Source organism: Hemitrygon akajei, chromosome 19, assembly GCF_048418815.1.
Source record: "Hemitrygon akajei chromosome 19, sHemAka1.3, whole genome shotgun sequence".
Classification (NCBI taxonomy): Eukaryota; Metazoa; Chordata; class Chondrichthyes; order Myliobatiformes; family Dasyatidae; genus Hemitrygon; species Hemitrygon akajei.
Genome location: NC_133142.1, coordinates 5,025,046 through 5,038,365, shown reverse-complemented (window position 1 = coordinate 5,038,365; position 13,320 = coordinate 5,025,046). Strand labels below are relative to the sequence as shown.

General features: G+C 43.3%; 1 pseudogene; it reads right to left on the bottom strand.

Annotated features, from left to right (window-relative positions):
* Window positions 1-13,102, bottom strand: part of LOC140741710 (monoglyceride lipase-like) — a 32,919-nt pseudogene extending 19,817 nt beyond the window's left edge.
* Window positions 13,103-13,320: the final 218 nt, after the last annotated feature.

Genomic DNA, 13,320 nt, shown 5'->3' with positions numbered 1-13,320 from the left:
CTCCTCTGTTTCCAGCTAAATGTCTTTCCATTTATTTCCACTGTGTGAAGCATTCCCGATGATTCTTGGCATTTTCATGAACACTAATCCTTTCAGGTGCTTTCCACTGGTTGAATCTACTTCCCTGCTCCAATGAGGATTGATGGTCTGATCGGGAATAGAGAAGACAACAGACAAAAGATGCAGACTTTTTAGAAGGGGAATAGACCAGTCATGAGCGAGTCACTTCCTCACCACGACCATTTCCCAATTTCCTCTTGAACCAAGTTTTGTTTATCGAGCGGTTATTTGTTGGTAGGAAAGACCCCTCACTGTTCTGGAAATACTTCGAACCCAGCTTTATTTTTTCTGTTCTCAACGCATCAGGCAGAATCCAGTATCCTTGTCGAATGTCATGCTGTTCAAAAACTTCTGGTATGACAGTTCGAGGCTCTTTGACACCATCCAGTTCACTCGGTTCAGTGTCGTCACGTTCAATCTCGTCAGGTAAAATCTCGTCAATAAACTCAACATCACCACCACCACCATCGTCTTCCCCTCCTGTTATGTCCACGTTCTCTGTGGCAGCCTCACTCTTAATCTCATCATACTCGGATTTATCTGACTTGACTTCCTCCTCGGCTTGTGACGCATTTGTACTTGATCCACCTTCGGATTCTGACAAACGTAGCAGGTGCAGGCGACTCCATGAAACGTGTCGAACTACTTGTTCCGGGCTTTTCAAAGAGGGTCGTGAAGAACTTGCTCGACTTCTTAGCTTCCTCTGCCTCCAACTTTCGTCTCTTCTGTCCTTCAGCTCTACTTTCCTTCTTCATCGTGAAGAAATGTTTCATGGTCTTCTTACACAATGCTCTGAAATAAGGCCATCCTAGTGCTTCTCACCCATGATGATCAAAGACAGATCATACATCTGAAGAAAATTCTTTTTCCACTATCCGAGGATGGCTTGTCTGACTTTAATAGAAACTGCTCAGTGGCGCCCCCCCCAGGGCAAGTGCCATACCTGCCATACCTTAGGTATGCCACTGAATACTACGTCCAGTTTAGACGGCAAAAGAACTAAGGTTAAGCACCAAAATGAGAATCTTTAACACAAATGTCAAATCTGTCCTTCTATATGGCCCTGAAACTTGGAGACTGACATCAGAAATAATCAGAGAAACCTAGACCTTCATCAACAAATGCCTATGTCATCTGGGGCTAACATGGACAGACTGTGAGAACAATACAGAATTATGGCAATGGACCAACCAGACACCAATTGAGGCAGAGATCAAGAGAAGGAAGTGGTGCTGGATAGGACACGCGTTGAGGAAGCTCCCGAACAGTATCACCAGACAAGCTCTCATATGGAATCCTCAGGGCAAACAAAATCAAGGTAGACCCAAGTCCACATGGAGGGGGGAAGTGTTAACCAGAGGGTGGGAATGACATGGTCACAGCTGGAGAGACATGCAGAAGACAGATTGATCTGGAAAGATGTTGTTGATGGCCTATGCTCACTTGTGAGTTGAAAGGAAGAAGAAGAAGAAGAAGACAGAGAAAAGGCTTAATCATATGAGTGCGAGTTCCTCTTTTTGCTATCTCCTCTCAGTGCTGCATCATGATTATGAAAAACTGGCTGCTGTCTGCAGGTCTAAACTTAGGAAGTAAATTTAGTTTACAAAAGTTCAAAGATGGTCAGCAGTTTCAGTAAGCCAAGGAACTTTCCCACATTGGAGTCATCGTCTAGCTGAAGTGACTCCCTGTGTCCTCGCAAAGCCAGGTTCTGAGTTGCGGGGAATTTTATGCAGTGAAGGATTCTCATCAAGATATCACGCCACTTCTGCTTTTCCTTCTCAATCTGTGACTGAAAGACCGCATCAAGTTCATTGGGCTACAAGGTTCAAATGGAAAAGTGCAAGTTTGCTACTTAGTTCATTAACCCTTTTGATGATCCTTCTTCCACACTGACAGACGACCAATGTGCAAAAGAAGCCAAGTTGTGCAAATCAAAAATAATACTGAGAACATGAGCTGTAAACAGTCCTTGAAAGTGAGTCAGTAGGTTGTGGAATCAGTTCAGAGAGGTGATCATTGAAGTTATCCATGCTGGTTTAGGAACGTGATAGTCATACGGTAATAAATATTCCTGAATTGGTTGATGTAGTTTATCGTATGAAGAGCAATGGCTGGGCCTTTACTCGTTGGAATTTCAAAGAATGAGGGCAGATCTCATTGAAACCTATCAAATGTAGAAAGGCCTTAATAGAGTGGATGTGAAGAATATGTTTCCTTTGGTGGGGGAGTCTAGGACAAGAGGGCACAGTCTCAAAATAGATAGACATCCATTTAGAACAGAGAAGAGGAGGAATTTCTTTAGCCAGAAGATGGCGATTCTGTGGAATTCATTGCCACAGGTGGCTGTGGAGGCCAGGTCACTGGGTGGGTTTAAGTTGGAGGTTGATAGGATATGAAAGGTTATCGGGAGAAGGCAAGAGAATGGAGTTGAGAAGGATATGGATCAGCCATGATGAAATGGTGGAGCATAATGCTGCTGCAATGTCTTATAGTCACCAGCTCAAAACCTATTTATATAACCTTGTTTTTAACTAACACCTTTTTGTCTCTTATTTTCATGTTTGCACTTCATCCCATTGTAAAGCACCTTGAATTACATGGTCCATCTAAAACGTAATCTATAAATGTTATTATTATTATTATTTTTATTTTTTCTCAGCTCAAGCTGGTAAAACCTAAGGTACAGACATAGCCAAGCACATTCATTTGTCAATTGCTAGGAATTTTCAGACTACTTTAGTGGTTTTTAGTATTGAGGCTTTCTGAAAATTTACATAGATATTGCTGTGTAGGTTTAATTGTTTAATGCTATTGCGTCGTGACTTTGGGATGATACCAGTTGTAGATATTACTACTGGGACAATGTGTACCCTGTTCATCTTCCAGAGTCTTTCAGCTTCCTCTTCTAATTCAGCGTATTTCTGGTGTTTTTCATTTATTGATTTTTATAAGTTATGTGTGTTTGGAAAGGCCATATCGATTAAGTAAGTTGTTCTTGCTTGTTTATCTGTAATATTATATCCAGACGGTTATTAAGGTTTGTCCTATCTGTAATAACAGATCAGTCGTAATCTAATTTGTGGGATCCTGACTCTAAAACTAGATCAGGCTTGTATTTATAGTAAGTATGGTGTCTTTTATGAGTTCGTACTTTAAAGCAAGATCTTGGTGGAAGATATTTGCCACTTGATGGTGCCTGTGTAAGTAATCAGATTGAGTTAAACTGCTGCAGGATCTTGTAATGTGTTGGATTGTTTCTGGTTTCTCTTGGTATTTTCTACATTCAGCATCTTGAATTTGTTGGCCTACTATTATGTATTTTTAATGATTTTTTTGTGGTAATGACCTGGTCCTGTATTACCACAAGGAACCCTTCTGTTTCTGGGAGGAAGTCTCCAACTCTGAGCCAGGCATTCGATGTGTCCTTGTCGACATCTAGTCTGCTCAGATGTATTATTATCATTTATGGAGGAAGAAGGGTGTGAAAATGATGGTGAAGGCAATAATTTGCTGTAATCCTCTTGCAGCACAGTCAGCGCAATGTTTTACGAGCTAACGATCCAGGTTCAATTCCCACCACTATCTGCAAGGTGGATGGAGGTTCTCCCCATGACCGCTTGGGTTTCGTCCAGTTTCCTCCCATATTCCAATGACATACAGGTCAGGGTTAGTACATTGTGGGCATGCTGTTGGCACCGGAAGCATGGTGACACTCGGGGGCTGCCCCAGCGCATCCTCAGATAGTTTTGGTCATTGTAATGAGCGCAGCAGGCCTCCAGCAATGGGATTCCAGGTTTCTCGAGTACCTGCATTTACTAAGTGTTATCTTTTTGAGAGTCATTAAGCCCTTGTATTTTCTGTTTAATCTGGTCAAGTTAACTGTGACTGGTACAGGTTTCCCCACATTCTACGATTATTTAAAGGGGACTCTCAATTAACACTTTGGCAGAGTCCTTGTGTTTGAGGTGAATGGTTTGCCTCGCGGTATCGCTTGCTCGTGCCGCTGACGTTCTGTTGCTATTGCTGTGTATAGCCTCTTCTCTCTGTCTCTTCATGGGGCGTCTGACGTTCCTCCGCTCCTGGGTTCTGTCGTTGCCAGCACTCACCGTGACAGGTTCTGCCATTCCTCTGCTCCTGGGTCCAGTCCTGCCAGCGTACACTGTGAAAGTCATTGGTGTAAATGACGCATTTCACATGCGTTTCGATGTTTTGATATGCACGTGACAAAATAAAACTAATCTTTAATCTCTGTGGTGCAGATGTAGAAAGCAACTGGAAGCAGCCTCTGCTTGTAAACACCTTCCTGCTGGAATCTCATGCTGGTGTTATCAGGCAAAGATTCTACTTACACAGAATATAGAACAGCACAGCTTTGTACAGACCATTCGGCCCACGATGTTGCATCGATACTGAGGCCAATATATACTAAATGTCCTCCTTCCTACGTATCGTCCATTCCCCTCATACTGATCGGAAACATTAGGCTTTATAAGACGTCAGTCAGACCACAGCAGTGTTGGGCCCCATATCGAAAAAAGAATGTGCTGACATTGGAGAGGATCCAGAGGAGGTTGCGAGAATGATCCCAGGAGTAAAAGGGTTAACATATGAGGAGTGTTTAATGGCTCTGGCCCTGTATTCACTGGAGTTTAAAGGAATGGTGGTGGGGGGGGGGGGGGGAAGGTGATCTCATGAAAACCTGTTGAATGTTGAAAGGCCAAGATAGAGTGGATGGGGAGTGGTGGTTTCCAATAGTGAGAGAGTCTAGGACCGGAGGGCACAGACTCAGGATACAAGGACATCCCTTTTGAACGGAGATAAGGAGGAATTTCTTTAGCCAGAGGGGTGGTGAATCTGTGGAATTCATTGCCACAGATTGTTGTGGAGGTTAAATCATTGGGTATATTTAAAGGAGAGGTTGATAGGTTCTTGATTAAATGGGGCATCAAAAGTTATAGGGAGAAGGAAGGAGAAAGGGGAGAAATAAATTTGCCATGATCACATGCCAGAACAGTATCAATGGGCTGAATAGCCTAATTCTGCTCCCATGTCTTATGTTCTTAAACTCCACAAAACCGCCTGCTTCCACTACTACCCTGGTAACCCATCTCAGATCCCTCGTACTCTCTGCATAAAAAAATTGCCCTTCACACTGTCTTTAAACTCTCCCTTTCTCAGCTTAAAAGTCCGTCCTCTGCGGGTTTGACTTTTCTACGCTGAGGGAAAAGATTGTGACTGTCTATGCCGCTTATAATTGTAAATACTTACGGTGATCATGTGCAAATACAAACAAGGATATGTCAGTGAAAATTGAGGTGAAGTCGCTATAGTAACCACTGTGCTCGCCTGCACCGTGTACTATCATCAGCATCGCCCTGGAGGAAATAGATAAGAGAAAAAATACCAGCGGAGCAGCGAATATCTAAGAAAGGTAAAGCTCACGAATGCATTTTTCATCAAAATCCAAGTTTCAAATTTATTTATCATCTGTGCATCAAAACATACTGTAAATTGCATCATTTGCATCAAAACCAAAAACAGCCAAGAGAGTGCTGGGGGCAGCCTGCAAGTGACATCACACATTCCTGCATCATCATAGCATACCCACAACGCTCAGCAGAAAAACACCGAACACAACAACAGCAAAACAAGCCCCATTCCTCCCTCTCATCCATGCACATAAACAGTCCTCTAACCCCAAGTCAGTTTGTCTTTTCAGGCCTCCCGCCTCCAGTGGTCTCAGATTTAGACACACACAGACATTAGGCCTTCGACTACCCTGCTGGACTTGCAGAGATTCGCAGACCTGGGCTCCAGACAATGAACTTCAACTTCTGGAATTCTGGTTTGACCCTCAGGTCTCGATCGTCAGCATCAACCAAGGGGAATCCACTGACCGTCGAATACCAGGTGTCAAACTCTGTCAAAATCCCTCGTACTCTCTGCATAAAAAAATTGCCCTTCACACCATCTTTAAACTCCCCCTTTCTCACCTTAAAAGTCCGTCTTCTGCGGGTTTGACTTTTCTACGCTGAGGGAAAAGATTGCGACTGTCTATGCCGCTTATAATTGTAAATACTTACGGTGATCATGTGCAAATACAAACAAGGATATGTCAGTGAAAATTGAGGAGAAGTCACTATAGTAACCACTGTGCTCGCCTGCACTGTGTATTATCATCAGCATCGCCCTGGAAGAAAAGGATGAGAGAAGAAACTCTGGACCTGCTGATGACAGGATCCTGAACACTAGGCCTCAAACTCCAGTCTCTCCGATTAATCAGACCTCCCGCCTGCATAGGATGCTGACTCTGGAACCTGTCGACAACTCGTTAACCCTGGTGGAGCCACTAGCCTTCGTCCACACTGGTCTTCCAGCCCAGCATCCAGCACATCCATACACAGTTGTCCCACATCCACAATGTTAGTCTTTGAACATGGAGCAGAGACTTAAGACTCTCTTACATTGCCTCCCTTCCAACAGCTATTGTTGCACTTGTGACCTCTCTAGATTCAACCAACCCAGATCCAGCTTCGTTGAGCATTTTTTGCTCCACCCAGCTGCCAGCTGGTATCTCCATTTTAATTGCAGTCCCCAGTCCCAGCCAACATGCCCGTCCATGGCCTCCTCCTCTGTTATGCTGAGGATAATTGCAAATTATAGGAACAGCACGTCATTTCCTCCTGTGCAGTCTCCAACCTGGCAGCATGAATGTGGAATTCTCAGACCTCCAGTAACCACTCCCCTCTGTCCCCTTTCCCCTGTTTGCTTTTTTTTCCCTCATTCCTCCTGATTCAACTGTCTCCTATCTCTTCCCATCGTCCACTGTTTCCATCTGTCCATCACCCACAAACTCTTTCCCTCCCCACCTCCTTCATTTGTTCCATGGTCCACTGTCCTCTCCTATCAGATTCCATCTTCTTCAGCCCTTTGTCACTTCCACCTATCACCTTCCAGTTTTTGACATCACAATCAGGTTTATTATCTATCTTTTACAATATGAAATTTGGTATTTTGTGGCAGCAGTACAGTGCAAAGATATAAAATTACTATGAATTACAAACAAAATGGTTTATCAAAAAAGGGAAACAAAGGGGTCGTGTTCATGGATTTACGGACCATTCAAACATATGATGGCAAAGGGAAAGAAGCTGTTTCTAAATCAATGTCTGTGGGTCTTCAGGCTCCTGTACCTCCTCGCTGATGGTAGTAATGAGAAGAGGTCCTTGATGATGGATGCTGCCTTCTTGAAGCACTGCATCTTGAAGATGTCCTTGATGGTGGGGAATGTGGTGCCCATGATGGAACTGGCTGAGGCTACACCCCTCTGCAGGATACAGATCAGTTGCAGGTATGGCCCAGGGAGGGACTGAGGGAGAGATGGCTAGGCCGCACCTGGAGAATTATGTAGAGTTCTGCTCTTCATATTATAGGAAGGACGAGGAGGCTTTGGGGAGTATGCAGAAGAGCTTCACCAGAAACACCAATGCCCTTGATCGGAAAATCCTACAAAATGTAGCAGCTAGGGTCCAGTAAAGCCTCCCCACCAATGAACACACCTACATGGAATATTGTTGCAGGAAAGCAGCATCAAGGATCACCCACTACCCAGGTCATACTCTCTTCTCACTGAAGAGAAGAGCCCCAGCACTCACACTGTGTAGGCCTCCGTTAGTCTTGATAGACCATGGATTTGTGCCTTGGAAAGTTCAAGGGCAGAAGCCTGGGCAAGGTTCTTTTTTATGGAAGACCGGCAGTGGCCCAAGCTGCAAGTCTCCCCTCTCTACGCCACCGATGTTGTCCAAGGGAAGGGCATTAGAACTACCACTCACACTACCAGGTTCAGGAATAGTTACCACCCCTCAACCATCAGGCTCTTGGACCAGGGGGATTAACTTCACTCAACTTCACTTGCCCCATCACTGAAATGTTCCCACAACCTATGGACTCACTTTCAAGGACTCTTCAACTCATGTTCTTGATATTTAGTGCTTATTAATTTATTATTACTTTTTCCTTCCTTTTTGCATTTGCACTGTTCGTTGTCTTTTGCATATGGTTGCTTGGCGGCCCTGTTGGGTGTGGCCTTTCATTGATTCTATTACGGTTACAGGAATTAACTAGCATAAAGAGAGATTGGACAAGCTTTGTTGATTTTCACTGGAGCCTCAGAGGATGAGGGGTGATCTGACAGGGACTGACAGGGTAAATAGTCTAGAACGTTTTTGAGGGTGGAAGTCGGTTGAGTCAGTTGTGAAGAAGGCGAATGCAATGTTGGCATTCATTTCTATAGGTATAGAATATAAGAGCAGGGATGTGATGTTGAGGCTCTATAAGGCACTCGTAAGACCACACTTGGAGTATCGTGTGGAGTTTTGGCTCCCTATTTTAGGAAGGATATACTGACTTTGGAGAAGATTCACGAGAATGATTCCAGGAATGAAAGGGTTACTGTATGAGGAATGTCTGGCAGCTCTTGGGCGGTAACCTTGGAGTTCAGGAGAATGAGGGTGGATCTTGTACAAACATTCCAAATGCTAAAAGGCCTGAACAGGTTAGATATGGCTAAGTTATTTCCTATGATACGGGAGTCTAAGACAAGAGGGCATGACTTCAGAATTGAAGGACTTCCATTTAAAACAGAAATGCAGAGAAATTACTTTAGTCAGGGAGTGGTAAATCTGTGGAATTTGTTGCCACCAGTGGCTGTGGAAGCCAAGCCATTGGGTGCATTTAAGGCAGAGATAGATAGGTTCTTGATTAGGCAGGGCATCAAAGGGTTTGGGGAGAAGGCAGGGGAATGGGAATAACTGGAAGCATTGGATCAGCCCAAGATTGGATGGCAGATCAGACTCGATGGGCTGATTGGCCTACTTCTGCTCCTGTATCTTATGGTATAATGGTCTAAGACCTGTCCTAGGCCCAACATATTGATGCAATAATTACAAAGGCATGCCAGCGGCTATACTTCATTAGGAGTTTGAGGAGAGTTGATATGTCACCAAAGACTCTAGCAAATCTTTTGCAGATATACTCTGGAGAGCATTCTAACTGGTTGCATCTGGAGGCACCGATGCAAAGGATCAGAAAAAGCTGGAAACGGTAGTAAAGTTTGCCAGCTCCAGCATGGCAACTAACCTCTGCACCATCAAGGACATCTTCCAAAGGCAGTGCCTCAGGAACGCAGCATCCATCAGTGAGGACTCACGCCATCCAGGACGTGTCCCCTTCTCACTACTACCATGGAGCCGAGACACAGGAGCCTGAAAACCCACAGTCAACATTTTAGGAACAGCTCCTCCCCCACTACCGTCAGGTTTATGAATGGTCCATGAACTCACTGCCTCACTATCTCATTCTCCTTCTGCACTATTTGTTATTTTTTAATATATTTCTTATTGTAATTTATAATGGTTCCTTCAGGTTGTTATAGACAGCAGTGGTAATGGGGACAAGCTCCCACTACCTATTAAATGCTCTCAATGGCATGCGTCTCAAACTGCCTCTGACGATCCAGCTCCTCGCCTTCACGTGTGCTTAGCTACTAAGCCAGGTGGAACCATGTCTACTGACAGGAGAAAGAGCAAAGGTGGGTTAATGGTGCATTAAAACCAGTCGGTTCTGGCAGATGGGACTCGTCAGCTGCGGATGGCAACTCAGCTTGGAGAAGGAAATCTGTGATCTCAATCATCAACTGCCTTGTGGCTATACCTACTCATGAGGAAGGCTTCGGGAGTGAACCCCGAGGGAGAAATCTGGAGCTGGAGTCCCTTAGGCAGTCTACATTGAGTTTTCAACCTTTCACTGCTATGGGCAGAAGTTCCCACTTACCTCAAAAAGGCAGCAATTATACCAGTGCCTAAGAAGAAGATTATCTTTTTCTTTTTAAATCTTTTTATTAATTTTAAACAAACATAAATGAAACATGAATACAGAGAGCTTGAGAATACATAATTAATAGGTTAAGGTATAAATACAAATAGATGATAATCCATATATAATAACCTCCCAAATTCATAGTCATTATGAAAAATGGAGTAAATAAGAAAAAAAAAACAAAAAAAGAAAAAAAACCTAACCAACATGGGCCATTGCATTATGTCAAATATACACAGTAGCGTCAATAACTCCGCACCTCCATCCAAATAATTAAGGATAATAAAAGTAAGGTTTAGGAAAAGTCAGTTTAGCTCATATGAAAATGTTGAATAAATGGTCTCCAAGTTTCTTCAAATTTAACTGAGGGGTCAAAGACAACACTTCTAATTTTTTCTAAACTCAAACAAGAAATAGTTTGAGAAAACCACTGAAATATGGTTGGAGGATTAATTTCTTTCCAGTTCAATAAGATAGATCTTCTAGCCATTAATGTAACAAATGCAATCATCCGCCAGGCTGAGGGGGATAAACAACTATTATCCACCATTGGTAAACCGAAAATTGCAGTAATAGGATGCGGTTGCAATTTGATATTCAGAACAGTTGAAATAATACCGAAAATATCTTTCCAATAATTTTGCAAGCAAGGGCAAGACCAAAACATGTGGGTCAATGAAGCAACTTCAGAATGACATCTGTCACAGGTTGGATTAACATAAGAATAAAATCGAGCAAGTTTATCCTTGGACATGTGAGCCCTATGTACAACCTTAAATTGTATTAGGGCATGTTTAGCACAAATAGAAGAAGAATTGACTAATTGTAAAATTTTCTTCCATTGCTCAGTGGGTATAAGATAAAAAAGTTATTTTTCCCATTCCTTCTTAATTTTTTCTGATACTCCTGGCTGTATTTTCATGATCATGTTATAAATGATGGCTACTAAACCCTTCTGGCAAGGATTCAGAGCTAAAAAAATTTCCGTAATGTCAATTGGACATAATTTTGGAAAAGACTGTAACATATTATTCAAGAAATTTCTAACTTGCAAGTATGTAAAAAATGAGTTTTAGGCAAATTATATTTATTAGATAGCTGTTCAAAGGACATAAAACTGTTATCTAAAAATAGATCACGAAAACATGTTATGCCTTTTGTTTTCCATAATACAAAGGCTTGATCCATAAAAGAGGGCTGAAAAAAAAGTTAGATATAATAGGGCTTGATAAGATAAACTAATTCAAGCCAAAGAATTTACGAAATTGAAACCATATTCGTAATGTATGTTTAACTATAGGATTAGTTATTTGTTTGTTCAATTTAGATAAAGCAAAAGGAAGCAAAGATCTTAAAATAGAAAACAATGAAAAGTCTTGTACAGATTTACATTCCAAATTTACCCATTGTAAGAAGACTGTCAGCTGCCTTAATGACTATCGCCTGGTAGCACTCACATTGTCAGTGATAAAATGCTTTGAGATGTTGGTCACGACTAGACTGAACTCCTGCCTCAGCAAGGACCTGGACCCATTGCAATTTGCCGATCGCCACAATAGGTCAACGGCAGACACAATCTCAATGGCTCTCCACATGGCTTTAGACCACCTGGGCAACACAAACACCTACGTCAGGATGCTGTTCATCGACTATAGCTCAGCATTTTATACCATCGTTCCCACAATCCTGATTGAAAAGTTGCAGAACCTGGGCTTCTGTACCTCCCTCTGAAATTGGATACTCGACTTCCTAACCGGAAGACCACAATCTGTTTGGATTGGTGATAACATCTCCTCCTCACTGACGATCAACACTGGTGCACCTCAGGGGTGTGTGTTTAGCCCACTGCTCTACCCTCTGTATACACATGACTGTGGCTAGGCATAGCTCAAGTAACCATCTATAAATTTGCCGACGATACAACCATTGTTGGTAGAATCTCAGGTGGTGTCGAGAGGACGTATAGGAGCGAGATAAGCCAACTAGTGGAATGGTGCTGCAGCAACAACCTGGCACTCAACATCAGTAAGACGAAAGAGCTGATTGTGGACTTCAGGAAGGGTAAGACGAAGGAACACACATCAATCCTCATAGAGGGATCAGAAGTGGAGAGAGTGAGCAGCTTCAAGTTCCTGGGTGTCAAGATCTCTGAGGATCTAACCTGGTCCCTACATATCAATGTAGTTATAAAGAAGGCAAGATAGCAACTATAACTTTTTAGGAGTTTGAAGAGATTTGGTATGTCAACAAATACACTCAAAAACTTCTATAGTTGTACTGTGGAGAGTTTTCTGACAGGCTGCATCACTGTCTGGTATGGGGGGTGGGGGTGGGGCTACTGCACAGGACCGAAAGAAGCCGCAGAAGGTTGTAAACCTAGTCAGCTCCAACTTGGGTACTAGTCTACAAAGTACCCAGGACATCTTCAAGGAGCGGTGTCTCAGAAAGGCAGTGTCTATTATTAAGGACCCCCAGCACCCAGGGCATGCCCTTTTCGCACTGTTACCATTGAGGAGGAGGTACAGAAGCCTGAAGGCACACACTCAGCGATTCAGGAACAGCTTCTTCCCCTCTGCCATCCGATTCCTAAATGGACATTGAATCTTTGGACACTACCTCACTTTTTTAATATACAGTATTTCTGATTTTACACTTTTTAAAATCTATTCAATATACGTATTCTGTAATTGATTTACTTGTTTATTTTTATTTTACTTATTATTATTATTATTATTTTCTTCTCAACTCTCTCTGTTGGATTACGTATTGCGTTGAACTGCCGCTACTAAGTTAACAAATTTCATGTCACATAATAAACTTGATTCTGATTCAGCGCCAAGCCATGTCGGTCTGTGCTCCCTCTACATCAGCTCCACGTTACGCTCACCTGGGTTTTGTTGTAGGTTCCCAGTACCTGCTGAACAGGTAATGCCCGTCCTGGTTGACAAAGTGCGGGAAGTCCTTGTAAGGCAACCCCATGGGGACTCACTCGGTCCTTCCTGCCGCGTTTGCGACACCGGCGGCAGCAGCCGGTACCCATTGTCACTCAGTGCTGGAGGTGGGTCGCGGTGGCTACAGCTCCGTCGGTGGTTTTGATGTCCTCCGAGCTAGGAAGGACAATAAACGCGGCAGCTCCGGTAACATCCCCCCAGGCAGTTGTGTCCACTGATACCGAGACACATCCACAGCCTTCGTATCCAACGCAAGGGTGGGAAGCTGGAACGGAACGCAACCCCTCGTTACAACCATAACAATGGCAGAACGCCCGGCCGCTCTTCATTCCGCAATAAAACGCGTTTGTTCCAAAGCTCCTGTTTTCTGTATCTTCAAGAGTCACGACGCCACGGGACAGACCAGATTTTAAGGACATCTGTAAATTGCCCT